This window comes from Ahaetulla prasina, chromosome 14 (genome assembly GCF_028640845.1).
Source record: "Ahaetulla prasina isolate Xishuangbanna chromosome 14, ASM2864084v1, whole genome shotgun sequence".
Classification (NCBI taxonomy): Eukaryota; Metazoa; Chordata; class Lepidosauria; order Squamata; family Colubridae; genus Ahaetulla; species Ahaetulla prasina.
Window position 1 is genome coordinate 2,360,937 of NC_080552.1, and position 18,779 is coordinate 2,379,715.

The 18,779-nt window shown below is 45.6% G+C and overlaps 1 protein-coding gene across 1 annotated transcript in view; it reads right to left on the minus strand.

The window, feature by feature from the left end:
• LOC131185011 (heparan sulfate glucosamine 3-O-sulfotransferase 4-like) overlaps window positions 1–18,779 on the minus strand; it is a 92,889-nt gene that overhangs the window by 68,017 nt on the left and 6,093 nt on the right. The window lies entirely within an intron of this gene.

Below are 18,779 nucleotides of genomic sequence, written 5' to 3' on the forward strand. Positions count from 1 at the left end.
ACTTTGGGTGGTTACATTCTCAGAATAAATGGCTGTACTCCTTTCAATACCATCCTTGGTACTAATTATATCCATTATTTAGTAGCAGTGTTCTGGACACAGCATGTAGGTCAGGAAGACTTAATATATGAGCCAAACCTGAGAAGGCAAGCCCTATCATGTGAAAATAGATAACCTAAAAATAAAGCAACTAAGGAAACACCACAAAATCTCCTCTCCATATGGCTGAGAACACATCCTTCAGTGGACGAGGCTTAGTTGTTCTAATCAAGACACCACCCACCCAACAGAATAGGCCTTTCAGAGACACGCCAGATGCCACACAGGAAGAAGAAATGCACAAATAATCCAGACTGGGAAATTGTTACCTTGAGCTGTGACGGCTGGAGCAACATCTACAAAGATACTGAAACAATAAGGAATCCAGATGGGATAGACACCAATAGCTGTTCTCATCACCCGGTTCCTTTTTGGTGTAAGCCACAGTATGAAAAGTAAATCAAATAACCAAAGCATGTGCCCGAACTGCCACCTTAAGCTCACTCTCTTCTAGCACCTGGTGCCTTGAACTCAGGGAAGACTGGATGGGAGGGGGGAGAGTTCATTGTATCTGCCTGAGTTTAAGGCCACATGGCTGAGAACAGACCGGCATGTGAAGAATCCTTCCAAAAACAATCTCTTTGAATTTGACTGGACAATGGGACCCAGCAGGGGAGTGCACCTAAGGGAGGGAAAGTTACTCTTTGGGATTTTTGGCGCACGCTTTTCAGTTCTGACTTTGCTGTACTGTATTTCACTTGATCTTTAGTAAACTATTCCTTTCTCAACGAATGGAGTCTTACTTTTAAGGTTCAAGTTGAAGCAGGTCTGACAGCATGAGATAAGAAAATAAAAGGCAACATGAGCTAAATCTAGTTTATACCCAAACCATTCACTTTACCTGTTCAGCCCATCCTTATACTGGGACCACTTTCATACTGTACATCAGTTCATTCACTGCCTTTTGTTCTTTTAATTTCCTTCTCAGCCTTCGCCGCCTTCTCAACCTCTACCACTCTTCTGCTGTCTATTTATTTTTACACTGATCCTAATTCATTCTCTCTGTACGGCCAAACGACTTCAGTGTATTTTGTTTGCACTAAACACTCTTTTTCTGTATTCAGTCCTCATCAGTTCTTGTTTTACCACCCCCATCCCCACAGCATTCCACTCACTTGCAACCTTCTCTTTCTAGGCCCAGATTTCTCTCCACCCATTTTTCTGTCTTTAGTAAACATTCCACCAAAAAACAAATGCAATTAACTGCTCTAGATTTTTCCTGTTGATGAATAACTTCCCATTATCCAATCCATTGTCTCTGCACAATGCAGCTTTTATTTCCAGATCCATCCTATTTATTGCATCCTATCTCATATTTGTTGCAAAACAAACATGGTTTTGTCTGCATTGAAAAATACAGGAACATTCTCCGACCAGATCACCACAAGCTTTTCATATGCATTTATTATCTATTCATCCCTACACTGAACAACCAAGTAGGTTTCGCGCATTCTTGTCTTCCTCCCTCTTGAGTGCTGAATCACTTCCCAAACATTTTACAGGTAGTCCTCGATTTACAACAGTTTGCTTAGTGACCATTTGAAGTTACACTGGCCCTAAAAAAAGTGACTTTTGACCATTTTTCACACTTATGACCATTGCAGCATTCCCATGGTCACATCATTTACATTCGGATGCTTAACAACTGACTCACATTTATGACGGTCGCAGTGTCCCAGGGTCATGTGATCACCTTCTGCAACCTTCTGACGAGCAAAGTCAATGGGAAGCCACATTCACTTAACAACCGGGTTGCTCATTTAACAAAGGCTGTGATTCACTTAACAAATGTGGCAAGAAAAGTCGTAAAATAGGGCAGAACTCACAAATTTCTCCCTTAGCAACATAAATGTAGGGCTCAATTTTGGTCGTAAGCCGAGGACTCCCTGTATTCGCTCTCCTATCCTACCATTGCTCTCCTTGAATTCAAGAACCAGCCTTCCATTCTACATGCATATGCATAATTGAAGTCTATTCATTTTATCACCCCTAAGTTAAAATAGGTGCAATAACTTTTCTACAGAGTACAAACCAAAAAATCTGATCTTTGCTCTCCGTCTGCCCAAACTTTGTCTACTGACCTTGGCTGTGGTCTTTCAATCAGAATGTGGCCAATCTATTATTTCTCTTTATGTTCTCATCTCACACTTTTACATAATTTGGTTTATTTTTGCATATGTGACTTACTCCAAAGCTACAACATGCAAAGTAAAAATGTCTTGCTTTGCAAACTCATCCCCTACAGATTTGCATTCACTTTTGCTACTTTCCCTTTTAATGGGGAATGACATCATTCGTCCAATTATCAGGCAAAAATTCAGACTTCGTATATATGTTAAGCAAGCTGTACAGCTAATCCAAAAGGCAAATCCTATCTGTATTTTAACATTTATCTGGGTATACCATGTATACTTGCAGTCTTTTCATTTTCCAACATTATTGTTTTTATGACATCCTTTTCATCATTTTTTCCTGAATATTAACATTTAAAGTACTAATTCCAATTTCACTCTCTCTCAAACAAATCACTAACAATCCCTCCCTTCACATTCATCCCAAGTCATCCTTCTGCAGGAGGGGTTTTCTGGAAGGCTGACACCCAAATAATTCCACTGAAAGGGAATCTATGAAATAGAAACATAAGACTCCGGTCTCACAGAACAAGGCAGTTGTCTCCTGGGCCCTCCAGAAGTAAAGAAGAGAAGGTGCAGGGCTGCTGTGGTGGGGCAGGTCAAGCTGAGAGGTATAAGGGAGCCACGTGCACCCCTGGTCCATTTTTCAGGAGGTGTGTTGGATTCCAGGTATCCAAAAGGGGACAGATAGGCTGCTGACATGCTTTGTATCCACTAATGATTATCCTTTCCCACCTATTACAGGTGGGGGTCAGCAGTGCTTCCAGAAAAGACCTTGAAGATCTCCAGAAATTACGAGGCCCTAGACAGGCAGCGGGAGGTCTTGCCAACCCCAAGTGATGCTTCCATGCACGGAGGTCAAGGTCTAAGAGAAAAGAATTGGCTCTATAGACGGTGCTCCCAAGGATTAGGGCTCCTTGGCTACGAAGATCTTGGAGTCCTAGTGAATAACCATTTAGATATGAGCCAGCAGTGTGCAGCAGCTGTTAAAAAAGCCAACACAGTTCTGGGCTGCATAAACAGAGGGATAGAATCAAGATCACGTGAAGTGTTAGTGCCACTTTATAATGCCTTGGTAAGGCCACACTTGGAATATTGCATCCAGTTTTGGTCGCCACGATGTAAAAAAGATGTTGAGACTCTAGAAAGAGTGCAGAGAAGAGCAACAAAGATGATTAGGGGACTGGAGGATAAAACATATGAAGAACGGTTGCAGGAACTGGGTATGTCTAGTTTAACAAAAAGAAGGACTAGGGGAGACATGATAGCTGTGTTCCAATATCTCAGGGGCTGCCACAAAGAAGAGGGAGTCGGGCTGTTCTCCAAAGCACCTGAGGGTAGAACAAGAAGCAATGGGTGGAAACTGATCAAAGAAAGAAGCAACTTAGAACTAAGGAGAAATTTCCTGACAGTTAGAACAATTAATAAGTGGAACGACTTGCCTGCAGAAGTTGTGAATGCTCCAACACTGGAAATTTTTAAGAAAATGTTGGATAACCATCTGACTGAGATGGTGTAGGGTTTCCTGCCTGGGCAGGGGGTTGGACTAGAAGGCCTCCAAGGTCCCTTCCAACTCTGATGTTATGTTATGTTAAGTCTGTTATCTGCAAGAAGGACTCAAGCAGATGGAGGAGTCTCACACAGATCGGAAGGATGTGCTTGGTGGGCATTTTGCCAATCTCACCAAGAGGGCAACAAACGGCAAAAGGTGGGGTGGCTAAAATCCAGATGGCTCCACACCGAAGCACAGAATAGGGAACCCAAGCAAGGAGAAGCTGAGAGTCTAACACACAGGATGCCACAGGTGTGATGATTTAGGTTTGGAACAGAGTCCTAGAAGGCTACAACAACTGAAAGGAACAAACTCAGTGGGAGGGAAGGGCGCAATCTGCATGAAGGAAGGCAACCTGCCTGGAAATTCACACTCTAAAACATGGAAATCCTCCTGAGAATGTCTTCCGTCAGAATGAAATATCTATGATTATTGCTGACTGGAAACCCCTGACAGACTTTTGTACAAAACAGAAAAATGAACTTATGATTTATGGTTTTGATGATTAGACAGGATGGATTATAGAAAGAAGACTTATGTTGCAACTGTAGAGCAAGAGGCAAATTTATAATTGTACTTATAACTGCTGTAACCACTAGGGTTTTTCTTTCTTTTCTATTTTTCTTTTACTTTGTTTTCCTTTCTTGCACTTTTAAAGGTGATATACCATTGTGTGAATTTATTAGAGGCATGAACTACAGAGGTCATCCTGACGTCAATGACAATTTCAACAACTCTGACATCTGCTAAAAATCCAATTCTGCCAGGAGACGGTGGTCCAACAAAGTTCTGCTCTGGTTTGCTGAACATGTGTCAAAAGATGGAAAAGAGGAACCAGGAGGCCTCTTATTATGGACTTTTCTCAACCACAAAGAGACATTAATTAAAAGGTAAGAGCCTGGAACCTTGAGAGGAACTCATACTTTTGAGTTTATGCTACCCATGAAAGGAGGAAGAGAAGGGGGCCAGAGCTGTAGACCAGGGGTCTCCAACCTTGGTCCCTTTAAGACTTGTGGACTTCAACTCCCAGAGTCCCTCAGCCAGCAAAGCTGGCTGAGGAACTCTGGGAGTTGAAGTCCACAAGTCTTAAAGGGACCAAGGTTGGAGACCCTTGCTGTAGACTCCAGAGAAGTTGTATCAGCTTGGGTGGAAAGCCAAATGGCTTAAAACCCAGAAGAAGTGAAGTGTTCACAGAGGGAGGAAAATCCTCACAATTGTCACAAACTCCTCCTAACTGAGGAGAACAAGAGAGGCATTTAAGAACTCTACATGGAGAGTTTTCCAAAGAGCTGAAAAGGAACTTAACTTGGGCCTGGAGAAGGAGGTGGGAGAGGCAGAACATTTTTCCATCTCATGCTGGAAAAGTAGGATGGGGCTTAGCAGAGCCCCACCATGACCTTATCTTCATGAAAGGAGTTTGGCAGGTTTCAAGATTCTGCAAATATACCCAACGCCAGTAGAGTTGCATTCTAGGGACCCCTGCAGAATATTTTTTTTGACTGATGTGCCTCAGAGGGCTGACACATATAGGAAAAAAAGTGTGGCAATTGCGTCCAGAAGGTGGGAGTGCGCACACACTGAGGCTTGTACCAACAAGTCCATTTCCTCCTGTGCCCACTTCTGAGTAGCACAGCCTCAAAAAGACTTTGACAAACTGGCTGAACTCTGCTGGGAGGCTAGAAATCAACCCTCTGTGGAAACGTTAAAAGCCCCTGGATAAGTTCATTCTGCAGAAGAGGAGATGGACGGCTGGGCAGAAGCCTCCAACCCCTGAAGGAGGGAAAGAAATACAATCAAGAGAGAAAATCAAGGGCTTGCAACTGGAGTGATGCAGATTCCGCTCCCATACCAGGAGGCCTTTCTAATTAAGAGCGTCAGCCAGTAGAAGAGGCTGCTTTATAAAGATGTCTGTCACCCTTCACTGGTTTCTCCAAACACAGCCAAGACGGCCACCTGTTCACTGCGCTTCAGTAGATCTTGTGCTGATCAGGGAGTTGGACTAGATCGCCTTTGAGATCACGTCTAATTTTACGACTCTCATTCCACCAAGAAATATTTTTCATACTTCCCACCAGTGTAGTTCTACACAGTTTGGTAGCACTCCAACATGAAAAGGACTTTCTTCCCTCTGTTCCAGCTAGAATTTACATCCTGTTTCCGTATGTCTACTTTCCATTCACTCTGTTGGGAAATTAATTTAGCTTTCAGTATTTTTTCACACAGGACTCCTACTGGCAGTCATTTTACTTTTATTCTCATTTTCTTGGTTTCTTTCCTTTCCTCTGTTTCTACCCAGTGTCTGTTTTTACCCAGTATTTGTATTTGACACTATCAAAAAGTGACCTGAATCACATCCAGAGCCTCTCATTAAGTCTGCATCCTTTACTAAGTTTCTTAATCTTTCATCAAACAGAATCCAATCAGTCATGCTTTGCTACAGGTGCAGACTGGGCTTCCAAATGGCCAATCATTATCTAGGTTCTCCTGATTGCCTCCATCTTTCCATTCCTGACACCTAGTAGAACACCTTTTTTACCTGGGTTGCCTTATTTCAGAATATGGTGTGATTTTCTCCAAATTTTGCTTCTTCCATGATCTTTATTCAGTGTTAACATGCAACTCAAACCAATTCAAATCCTCTGACATTGATTTGAACCCTTCTGCTCATTATTAAAGTACCTGCACATATTCAGTCACTCTGCCCCAGGAGACCTGAACCACCTTCAGATCTATTACATCCTTCTCTTCTTGCCAGTCTCACATGTACATTTTCTTCCTTTCTTTGATTTGCTAATTCGTACTCTTTATCATTGTCCTCCCCCCCCATTCCAGGGTACCAAAATTACACCCATGGTTGAACCAGGTGGATGCACAGATAGTCCTTCTCCAAGTAATGCCTTGCAAGCCAACTCACATTGGCCTGGATCTCCCTCACCCCCACCCCCACCTGGGAAGCAGGTGCAGCGCACTGGCCAACATCCCAAGGACACACATACAGTATTACATCCAGACAGACTGAAAGGCAGTATCAGCTTTGAATCAAACCTGGCAGAAGCCATTTTTCTATTCCTCAGTTGCCTCACAGTGGGGAGGAGGAAGGAAGATGAAAAAATTCAAAACTTTCTCGTGGGAATCAAGGTTATCTCTATAGGTGATGGATAGTGGATAGAGACAGGGAGGAGTGCCTGGAGAGCCTGTCAATTAACCTAATTGGCCAACCTAACCTGTGACTTTTGGGGAGGGAATTATTTCCTATTTTAATTATACTGAAACCATGGAAAACATTTAGAGTTGGTTTTCCAATTGATTGTGCCAATATGATGTACCCAATAAAGAAGTTTTTAGAGGAAGACCTCAGCCTCAGAGTTCTGATTTGCTTGGGTTTGTTAGTCGGGATCATGATAGGCAGATTCTGAGCTGCTGGGAATTCAGAGAGCCATTTCCCTCATGGTTCGCCTGGATGCCCAAATATTGACAAGCCTCAGTCAAAGGTGTAATTCATGAAACAGGAGGAATCCGAACTGCAGGAGACCTTCTAGGTCCATTACCCCAACTCCTCCTCCAGAGGTGACCACCTGAAATGCTCCAGTGTGGAGGAAATGGTTCCACTTATTTTCCACCAGGAATTCCTCCCAACCTGAATCTCAGCTCTTTAGTCTCCCTCTCGTGCTCCCTGGGAGGACCCACTTTCCTCCTTCTATAATCGTCTGATCATCCCCTCTTTTGCTGGCTTGCCCAAATCCTTCAATTGCTCCTCGCAGAGCCTTGATCTCCTGCACCCACTCCAGGGTCTTTACTGGTCTCCAAAGCCACACCCTCAACTGTATGCAGAACCCCAAGTGCAGGAGACAACAGAAATTTGACCTCTGTGCTGCTAAAAGAATTTTTAATCTCCATCTGCAGCTTTTTCATGCATAATGCCACAACCGTATCCAAGGTCAGGTTTTGTTTTAAAAAGCAAGGAATTATTATTAATGCCATCCAGTTGCAAATATCCTTTAATGCAGTTCCTTGAAGAGACATGGCTAATGCACTAGACCTCCAAAATCTCTTTTATGTCAATTCTGGGGGGGGAAAGGCCAGATGGAACCAAATGCCTTCTTTGGAATCCCCTATTATGTGCTGGCCGGGGCCTGGGCAGAGCCAGTTTGGCCTAGTGGTTAAGATGCTGGCCTAGAAACCGGGAGACCATGAGTTCTAGTCCCGACTCCAGCGAGAAAGCCAAGTCACTCCATCAACCCAACCCACCTCACAGGCTTCCGGTGGTAAGGAAAATGGGAGGAGGAAGGAGTATTAGCTGTTTGCTGCCTTGAGTTATTCAGGAAGTTAATTCAGCAAACAAACTAAACCATTCCCCAAGGGAAGGGCCCCAAATAAAACTGACCCTCCTCCTCAACAGAAGCAGGGAAGGAGCTGAAGAGCCAAGCCAAGCCAGCTTGCAGTGCCAGAGAGCGGAAGGAGCACCCAGCTCTTCTCCTTCATCTCCCCCCTCCAAGCCACGTGGGCTGTAGGCATCTCCTCTCCTGCCCTTCAATGCACACAAAATATCTCCCCCCATTTGACTTTGGGGGGGGACTGACTCCAACTCAGGAGCAGTACCTACTGGGTAGGATTGCCAGCCCGTCTTGTCCAGCTGTCTGTTCTCACAGGGCCCACCAAGGAAGCCCCAGCAGATGGCCTTCAGAGGCAGCCCCACAGCCATCAAGGCTAACAGACCTGGGTCTCCAGGAACAACCCTTTCGGAAGCCAGCCACGCCAGCCAGCACCACATCACGTGGCAATGAATCCCAAATCTGAATTCCCTGTTTTGGGTAAAAGGAAAGAAAACAAAAACCCCTCTATCCTGATCCTTCCAAGATTCAGCAGCACTGGGCGACTTTTTTCCCAGTATTTGGAGAAGGAGCAAATGTCCTTCTTGTCCACTTTTTCCACACCAGGTGTGATTTTGTGCACCCAGCGCTGGGCAAGTCTCTCTCCCCTTTTTTTCTGCAAGGGGGAGACGGAGAACAAGGAGGGAAGGGGGCCAGCAAGGCTTTAAGCTGATCTCTAAGGGACGGACCAAGAGAAGGGGAAGAGGCCGGCCCCAGAGATGGACTCCGGGGCTCGGAGCCCCACCCCATCCATGCTGCTCCTCCTGGGGTCCTGCAAGGAATGGGCAAAGGAAGCCCCAGGCCCCTTGGGAGGCCTCCCCTGCCATTGGGGAGCAGGGGCAACTTGGGAGCCAAAATCATGGAGAAAAGGGAGAGAAGCGTCAGGGCAGCCTTCTCGGAAGAGCTAAGAGAAATGCTAGACTCTTAGGGACTTGCTCTGAGCTGTTAAAACCGTCATCCTTCCTTCATTCTGAGTGTAATAAATTTCAAGGCAGTGGAGTTTAAAGAGAGCAGCATCTCTTTTAAAAGGAGTATTTAAATACAACAGGAGCCACCGGCACTTTGGATTCAGACATTCCTGCCTGGTAAAAAGTAGAGAGTTTGTAGACAGAGACTCTACCAACCACCTGCTAGCTGAAATTACTGGTGCTTCCTTGGTCGAAATTGCCTCTTTTTTTATCTTGAAAAATACATAGTTTATAAATAAAATAGTTAATTTAAAATGTTATTTTTTTAAAAAAAAAAGCTGTTGAAAAAAACTAAGCATTATTAGTACAATTGAAAAGCCGGTGATGTTTGTTCTCCTCACACATCTCAGCCAAAAAAATCCTCTCAGCATCGACAACCATTAATTGAGCCGGTGCTGTGTGGCGCCTGATGACTTCACAAAGATCTCTCACAAGTTGCCTTGACACAATGATTACTTTCCATTTTCTAATGAAAAATAATCTGGAGAAAAATCTGACTAAATCATTTCTCTGTATATACTTCCAAAATTAATAGCTACATCTGGTTTTAAGTACAGCGCTAAAGAAAATGTATTTAGATTATATCAAACAAGTAGAATTCAGTTTTATTGGAAAGGACGGTTACAGAATTTTCCTGACTAGTGAATTAATAATGGTTTAAACCAAATCCATTCTGAAATCATAGTTAGCCACACTCATTCTAGACAGTTGATAAAGTCCAGCAGAAAAAGTCACAAGATATGGGGTTAAGCCCCCCTCGCCTCCTAGTGTGGCATGCCCCCCTCTTCCCCCCCCTCCCCGGCCTCCCTGTCCTCAGACACAGCCTGCGCTGCCCCCCCTCAGGGCTCCATCACCCCCCCGCAGCACCCAATATCCTTACCTTGGACTCTGCTGCTTCCCACTTAATGACCCAGGCATCCTAGTGTTACCACGGCAACGGGGACTGCCACATGACCAGACTTGATGACTGCATCACTTAAAGACGGCAAGCCTGAATTCCTTTAACGGCCACCCACAGTTGAAAAAATGCCTTCCTTTTTGCCTGCCTTACTGATTGAGGGGGGGGGGACGGGACGGGACACGAAAGAAGCCTCCCCAAAGGTTGTGTTACTTTGGGCAATCAAGCGTCCCCCTGGGGCAACAGTGTTGCCACCAACAATCTTTTCAAACCAAATCGCAGGTGCTTCTGACACAAATACAGACCGACCTTAATCATCATTTAAACAGTTCAAAAGTTTAGTCACTACTGAATTCCAATCTAAGTATTACGACTTATGACCGCAAATGACTGCAAAATTTCTGTAGTTAAGCAAGATAGTTGTTAAGTAAATTTTGCCCCATTTTGTAACTTTTCTTGTTGTCATCCATCCCACTTGTTAGTTAGCAAAGAAAGACCATTCGGAGCACAGTTGTCAGGTGAATCTGGCTTCTCCATTGACTCTGCTTGACAGAAGATCACAAAAGGGGATCACATGATCCCGGGACACTGCAACCATCGTAAGTGCATGCCGGTTCCCAATTCTGATCACACGACCACAAGGACGCCACATGGGTCACAAGTGTGATCAGTCATAAATCACTGCAATTTCAAACGGTCACTAAAGAACAGTTATAAGTTGAGGCCTATCTGTGTTTTGGTTTTTTAGTAATTAAGTGGTTGCTTAATAGTTTCAGTAATCCACCAAATTATCTGGGTAGATATTATTTACTTAATAGTCCATGTATCCTAATTGTTTAAAGATTACATTATATTTAATTTTGGTCACTGACTATAATAACTTCGAAGCTGTCGAAGTGCTGTCCTGGTGTCTGGAAGCCGTACGGGTCTGGATGGGGAGAAACAGACTCAAGCTCAATCCCTCCAAGACGGAGTGGCTGTGGATGCCGGCACCCCGGTACAGTTGCGCCCCTTCCTTGACCGGGATGCCTTATGCACGGTCACTCATGCCCTTGTCACTTCCCGCTTGGACTATTGCAATGCTCTCTACATGGGGCTGCCCTTGAAGTGCACCCGGAGGCTGCAGCTAGTCCAGAATGCAGCTGCGCGGGCAATAGGGGGAGCAACTCGTTGCTCCCATGTAACACCAATCCTGCGCAGTTTGCACTGGCTTCCTGAGGTCTTTTGGGTGCGCTTCAAGATTCTGGTTACCACCTTTAAAGCGCTCCATGGCTTAGGACCCGGGTACTTACGGGACCACCTGCTGTTACCTTTTGCCTCCCACCGACCCATACGCTCACACAGAGAGGGCCTTCTCAGGGTGCCGTCCGCCAAGCAATGTCGGTTGGCAGCCCCCAGGAGTAGGGCCTTCTCTGTGGGAGCACCGACGCTCTGGAATGAACTTGGCTTACGTCAAGTACCTGATCTTCGGACTTTTCGCCGTGAGCTGAAAACGCACCTATTTATTCAAGCTGGACTGGATTAAAATTTTATTGGGGTTATTTATATTTTAAGATTTTAAATTGTTTTAAATTTTTGGCCACATTATAATATGTTTTCTTTTAATTTCTTTTAATCTGTATATAGTGTATTTTTACTTGGCTGTACACCGCCCTGAGTCATTCGGGAGAAGGGCGGTATAAAAATCGAAATAAATAAATAAATAAATTATATTTCTCTGTTGGTTCTAGTGAGTGCCAGCAAATAATTCCATTCTATCTTTTTAAAAACTAGGGACTCCTAAGAGCCCACCTATTCCCTTTGAAAACACAGAAACAGAAGAAACAGCTGCAGCTGGATGCCTTTTGTTCTCATTCCTCTTAAAATCCCCCAGAGCATCACAAATGGGGCCCCCAACATTCCTGCTTTCCTTCAATATTCCTGGTCTACCCCAAGAGGGGCGGGGGGGGGGGCGGGAGGGACACTTGCCCCAGTGTGTGTGAGAGAGAGGGGAGGGGGAAGAGAGGAGGGAGGGAGGGAGAGTGTTTTGGTGGGTGGGTGGAGATAAGCACCCCCCCCATCAGGCAGGATTAAGCTTCAATTTAAGCAGCATCTGGAGTTTCAAAGTGGCATCAGATTTTCTCACTGGCTTCCCACTCACTGGTGTGTTTAAGAGCCCTAACTAAGCAAAGAGGGGCCTGCTTCTCTCTGAGGCTGCCAGACAACAGCCTCCCCCTCCCATCAGGGCTCATTCTCTCCCTGACCAGGGGGGGGGGCGGAGGGGGGATAAGACCCTTTACCTAGGACTAAGCCCCAGAATGGATGATGGAGCAAGAGGATGCAGCAGCCAGGGCCGGTTCCTGCTACAATCAAGCCCATCTGGATGCAGCTCAGGGCCCAATGGGGGGGGGGATCGTCTTCCTCAGAACAAGGTAGGGGGGAGGAAGCCTGGCAACTGATTGGCATAGGAGCTCCCATGGCCTCTTTTCTTGGCATTCCTCTCCTCCCATGCCAGGCCCACTGAATGGTCGCCTACACATCCGTGAGTATGCAATTGTAAGAAGGCAGCAATTCTCATCTTTGGGGAATGACAAAGGAGGGGAAATCCAACTACCCATCTCAGCCCAGAGACCGTTCAAGTACCGCTGCCACACTCCACATTCAGCCCCGTTCCCTTCCCTGACTGCTGGCACCCCAGGAGACTTTCCAAGGCAGACCACCATTTATTTATTTATTTATTTATTTTAATCAAATTTTTATACCGCCCTATCTCCCGAAGGACTCAGGGCGGTTTACAGCCTGATAAAATAGCACAAGAATAAATACAAGATAAAAACAACATTTTAAAAAACTTATTGAATTAGGCCAAATTTAAAATTATAATTAAAATAATAAAAAACCCCATTTAAAAAGCTAAAATTTAAAACTAAAATTTAAGGCCAGTCCTGCGCAAATAAATAGATGTGTCTTAAACTCGCGGCGAAAGGTTCGAAGGTCAGGAAGTTGGCGGAGTCCTGGGGGAAGTTCATTCCAGAGGGTGGGAGCCCCCACAGAGAAGGCCCTTCCCCTGAGTGTCACCAGTCGGCACTGCCTGACGGACGGCACCCTAAGGAGTCCCTCCCTGTGAGAGCGTACGGGTCGGTGGGAGGCATTCGGTGGCAGTAGACGGTCCCGTAAGTAACCCGGCCCTATGCCATGGAGCGCTTTAAAGATAGTAACCAAAACCTTGAAGCGCATGGCCTCCCAGGCAAAGATCCCGGCTGCAGCACTGGCCAACAGCTGTGCAGCTTCAGGACCACAAAGCACAGAAGAGGCTGTGGGAAGGAGGCCCCGTCTGACCTGCTGCCAGCGGAAGAGAGAATATGGGTCTTGGTGCTGAGAAAGACCAATTTCCTGATTGGTCTGATTGGCTGAGTTTGCAGGGAAGGCTCTTCCTGAGCTTGCCACATTGTGGGTTGAGGGCCGGGCAGTCCAGCCCCACCCACTGGATGCCCAGAAGTCTGGCCAGGAAGCCTGAGCCCTGCACTAAGAGCCCACCAGGCAGCTTATGGCAAAAGGTACAGGTATTGGGAGAGTATTGGCTCTAGGTAGTGCCAAGGTAAACTGAAGGAATTCCTTCCTTTCCAATGAATAGTATAGTTGGGAAATTTTCCAGAAGGTCTCTCTCTGACTTCACCTGAAGAGCAGGGCAGGATCTAATTCCCTTCTCCTGGGTTGGAAGTACCAAGTCATCCCCTCAGATACAAGAAAACTACCCCAAAATGCCAGATGCTTTTCAGCTGTTTTAGGTTCTAGCTTCCATCAGCCACGCCACCATGGTCAACGTTCAGCAATACGGGTAATGTAGTGCCAAGCACTTGTGTGACCTACTCCTCCGTGATCAGTTCAGACTGAGGATACATCACGAATTCTGCTCCCACCAGAACTGCTTGCCAGGTGTTTCAGATGGTCAGGAAAAGGGGAGTGGGGGGAGGGAGGCACACATGTTATTCTCAGAGCAGAAAGAATACGAAGAGGTTTTTTTAGGTTTTCCAGAAAAGCTTCTATTTCTCCTAAGAAGCTATTTAAAAGTTACTATCAACTTTTTTGGGATGTCTGAGGGCTCTGCATGCAAGCAAACCCCCAGAAAGTTCAGCAGAACATTCCTAACCTGGGAACTTCATCATGCCACCCCCTCCCTGCTCATCAACCGTAACATGGTATTTTCTTCTGCAATCCTCCTTCCGCACAAAAGAGTTTGCACAACGGAGCCATCACCACCACCGCCACCGTCTTCTTTTGTGTTTTGCCTAGTCATCATCTTGGGAAGCCAGCAGGGAAAAGGCAAAAGCTTGCAAGGCAATCGCCTTCTCTGAGAAAGGAAGTCCGGTCCTTTTACTCTGCGTTCAGATGCGCTCAAAATTCATCACAAAAGGTGAAATCATACCAGAGAAATCTCAATGCTTCAAATTATGGACGCACAACAGAGAGCTACAACGAACCGCCAGGCTCAGCCTGAGAAGAGGACACTCTCTAAAAATTGACAGCTCTGGGCAGCTACAGCAGGCAGGATGCTTTGAATTATGACTGACTCGGAATGAGAAAAATGGAACATTGGAAAATCACTTGCGGCCAAGTGTTATTTTCAGCCTTTGCAATACTGAACTTCTGAATATCCATCTCCACCTTCAACCACAGGCCGAACCTCAGGGTATCACGGGATGCCCACCTGCATTTTAAGGAAAGATGCAACAGATTCTTGATAACAGTAAATTGTCTGCCACCCTTGAAAGCTCCTACAGCAAATAATTACATGCATGCAGAGGCCTCGTTGGAAAGGAAACGCTCTTGCTGGAAGTTTTTGGTCATAATCCCCACTCTCTGTTCAAATGAACCTTACTAGTCAGAGCACTGAGGTCCTTTTTTTAGGATCTATCATTCCTGGTTTAAGTTGCTACAAAAGACCGCTGACAATATGGAGAAACATTCCTTGCTTGAGGGGTGAGGGATGAGCCATCCAGAAATGTTGGGCTGAGAATGTGTGTGTGCGTTCCTGATTCTTGTAAGCTACCCATTAACTCTGCCAAAAAAAAAAAGCAGACAATCTCCTTGCACTGAATATCGACATTAATAGAGGGCCAGCAGGATAAAACAAACATGACCATGAACATTAATCACAACAATAAAAGCTGTATTTCTGTTCATCAGAAATCAAGATAGGGAAGATCAATATAACATGGCTCTCAAAATGGAGCAAGCCAACTTTTTGTCAAGCCCAAACAAGATTGACAGAGATTTATAAACCAGGTTTAGTGGCAGGAAAAAGGTGTCAGGACACAGAATCTTGAAAACTGAATAAGCAAAATGCCAGCCCTAATCTTGAGTGAATTAACTGAGACAGAGTCTCTGTGAAATGTTTGAATTTGTTTCTCAGAATTGCTAAACTGAAGAACCATCAGGCCTTTTGGCAAGTACAACTGACTGAAACATCCATGTTTTGAAATATTTCCTTTCCCATTTCAGTGTCCGAGAGCGTCTCAAGAGGAGGATCTGCCCCACAGTGAAGGTCCTCAGGCTAATCTCACTCATTTCATCACTGAAGATGGACGGGGGCATCCAGAAAAGAACTTCAGATTTTGGAACAGCTGCCATCATTTCATGGATCAGACATGGCATTTTGACTTGTACCTAGAAATTTACCGGAAATCAAACAGATGTTCCATGTAGTTAGGATCAATAATCATATTTTATGACTGCTGAAGTTTCAAGGTAGTCTTTGACTGGACCTTATTTCAACAGGATGTACTGTATTCATCCAATATGATGTTTTCAGGGTTTGAAAATATAAATAACTTTTTTCTAGAGTCGAGCAAAGCCACTGGCAATGAGCAACCTTCTCATTGAAGGTTGTTCCTCGCTACTTTCAATGGGCAATTGGAGCATGGAAACAGATCCTCCAGAACAAATAGTCAGGATGACTTAAGGTCATGGATAGGGAGACCAGAAGGGATGAGATCATTGGTCAACTTTGGTCTATCACCACTATCCAGCAGTGGCACCTGAAAGCCTATCAACAAAGCTAAAGTCTAAATGGAAGGTCACTCAAGCTGACCAAACTAACTTGCCTTTTGGTCTCTGATCCAGCTTGAACACTCAGAAGCTCATTGGATAATAAGACCTCCCCAACTGCAAAGAATTTACTGTCCACTGGATGTTCATTTGTGGAGCCACGCATCTCCTTGGCCATCTCCCCTTTGCTCAAGAGTTTGCGTCAGTTCCAAGCTCCCCTTTGCCTTCCTTCCCATACTTAGCTCCTCAGATTATTTCCGTGCTCATCTTATTCATCTCATCCACCTACCCATCCTGCAACCTTGGAGGTGAACAGTAATTTAAGATGTCGTCTTCTTCTGTTTATATTGCAATTTTTTAAAGAATTCACAGGACAGTTTGTCAAGGTAAATGCCTTCCGTTATATAAGGGCGGTGGTGTTAGTAATAGTTGAAGTCATAAAGAGCCCAGGAGTTTATGACCCATCCTCAATGCCTGCAGCATGTAAAAACTGATGTGAGGCAGGACGGTAATGCTTTCTCGAAGTTGGACATTTTCATGCATGGAAGGAAAAACAGCTAATTTTCCTCAAATATACATACTCTTTCTCCAGCTCTCAAACGCTGCATATTTAAAAGGATTTTCTCTCTCCCCCTCTCTTTTTTTACATATGACATAAAATGAATCAGTGAATAAAACTGCCAAGCTTGGAAATAAAAAGCAGTAATGCCCACTCTGCTCACCAAGCTTTTGCAACGCATTCCTCTCTCCCCCCCTCCCTCTCTCACATGCACACATACCGACACTAATTTTTCAACCCCAACATGCTGGCAAAGAGTAAGGCCGATGCTGGGGAGTAGCACCAAGGACTCTGTTTCTGGACCTCAGCACCAGCCTTCCGGTCAGCCACAGCTCAAACACCAATAAAAAGGTTCCAGAACCAAGAAGCAATTTCCTGCCTAGAAAACCCAGAGGCCAGTCTGACATTGTTTTTAGTGCAAAGACCCTGATGGAAGGATGATCTGGCAAAGCCTCACACATACAGCTTTAAGGCGTCTGGAGTTACATCCCACAAAGACACACCAGGAGAGCGGACAATATGGAGGAACAGGCTGGATTGTCTCCAAGGAACAGGATACTGATAGCGAAGGTCTCATTCTCCGCTGAGTGGACCAGCAGGGAAGGTGGATGAGCAGCCTTTGGTCGCACACCACAGCCAGAAAAGGACCAAACGAGTCCTGAGGCTTGCAGAACACCAAACATCTGAAGCCTCTAAGTTCTGTAGTTCTTCCAGGGCTCTTCGGTCTCTTGGACAAGTGCATCTGGCACAGTGTGAGCCACAACTTCTATAGAGTGCCAGATGAGAAGAAAATCCGGTCCAACCAGCAAAAACATGATCCGGACCAGCCCACTATGGACTTTCAGGATTTCCCCTTGCCCCCCTGAACCCACCCAGCAGCTAAGGATGAAAAGCAACCAGGGAGGAGGTCACCCTTCAATCTTGGCCGAGTGAGAGTTCAGAGCCACGGAAAAGGTGCTGCCTTGGGAGGAGGCCCCCTCCTCACCCCACATGCCTGTGAGAAGCAAGGCACGGGCAGCGGTTTGGCCTCACTCTTAAGGGACACGTTTCCCATTTCTCCTCCAGAACAGCACCTGGGAAGCCTCAAGCAAAAGGAATAAAAATAAAACACATTTTTATTTTAATGTGTATATTGTGTGGTTTTATCATTTGGCTGTACACCGCCCTGAGTCCTTCGGGAGAAGGGCGGTATAAAAATCTAATAAAATAAATAAATAAATAAAATAAATAAAATCCAAACCCAATTAAATTAAATGCACAACTCCCTATTAAAATGTAATCAATAATTCCAAACAAAGGAATCAAGCCCCTCCAGAGGCCGCATTAAGACCCCTCCCTCCCTCCCTCCCTCGGCACCCCTGTGCAGGAAGCAAAGGGCTCCATCCAGGGGAGGGGAAGGGATAGCCAGGACTGCAGATGCTGCCTGACCTTTTCCAGATTTCCACTGTGGCTGATGTCCACAGCACCATCTCTAAAATATTGCCCGTGTGGACAGAAGAAAAACCTGCTGGCCCTCGGCTTCCTCCTTCTCCAACTAGCCTCACTTTCATTTCTGGGCAGAGTTGAAGGGGAGGAGCAGCCTCTGCACACAGCACATCTGGAAAGAAGTCAGGGAGCTTCCAGGGCTCCATTCTCCCAGCCTCCCCTTTAGGGCAGCTTGGGGTCTGCACTACCAAGGGGCTCTTTCAATGGGGCCAGAGGCCATGAGGGGCCACTGGGGGGCTGGAGAAAAGTACGGAGGGGCAGCGGTGGCTGCAGCATCTTTGAGCTGCTCTCCAGCAGCCATGGAAACCAACCGGCCCGCCTGCCTTCCTGCAAGGAGCCCCAACTCCCCCCAACGCCCGACAGTTGCAACAGCAAAACGATTCCTCTTCTCACACTTCCAGTTCTGAGGAAACACGGAGTGATTCGATTGGGATTTCTGGGGAACTGAGCACTCAAAACAAATCCTGCAATCTGCCTGGAAATTCCATCTGCAGTTCCTGCTGGGAGCATTGCGGGATGAAGGTTGCAACTTTGGAGAGCAGCTGGACAGATAAATAAAAAGCCAAGGAAGCTTTTAGGTCCACTGGGACTGCAAGTAATCATTCACAAAAGGAGGTTCCCAGGATTACTGTAGCTACGTAAAGCCACCAAAATATAATACCTACGGTGAAATGTTGATCTGTCTCCCT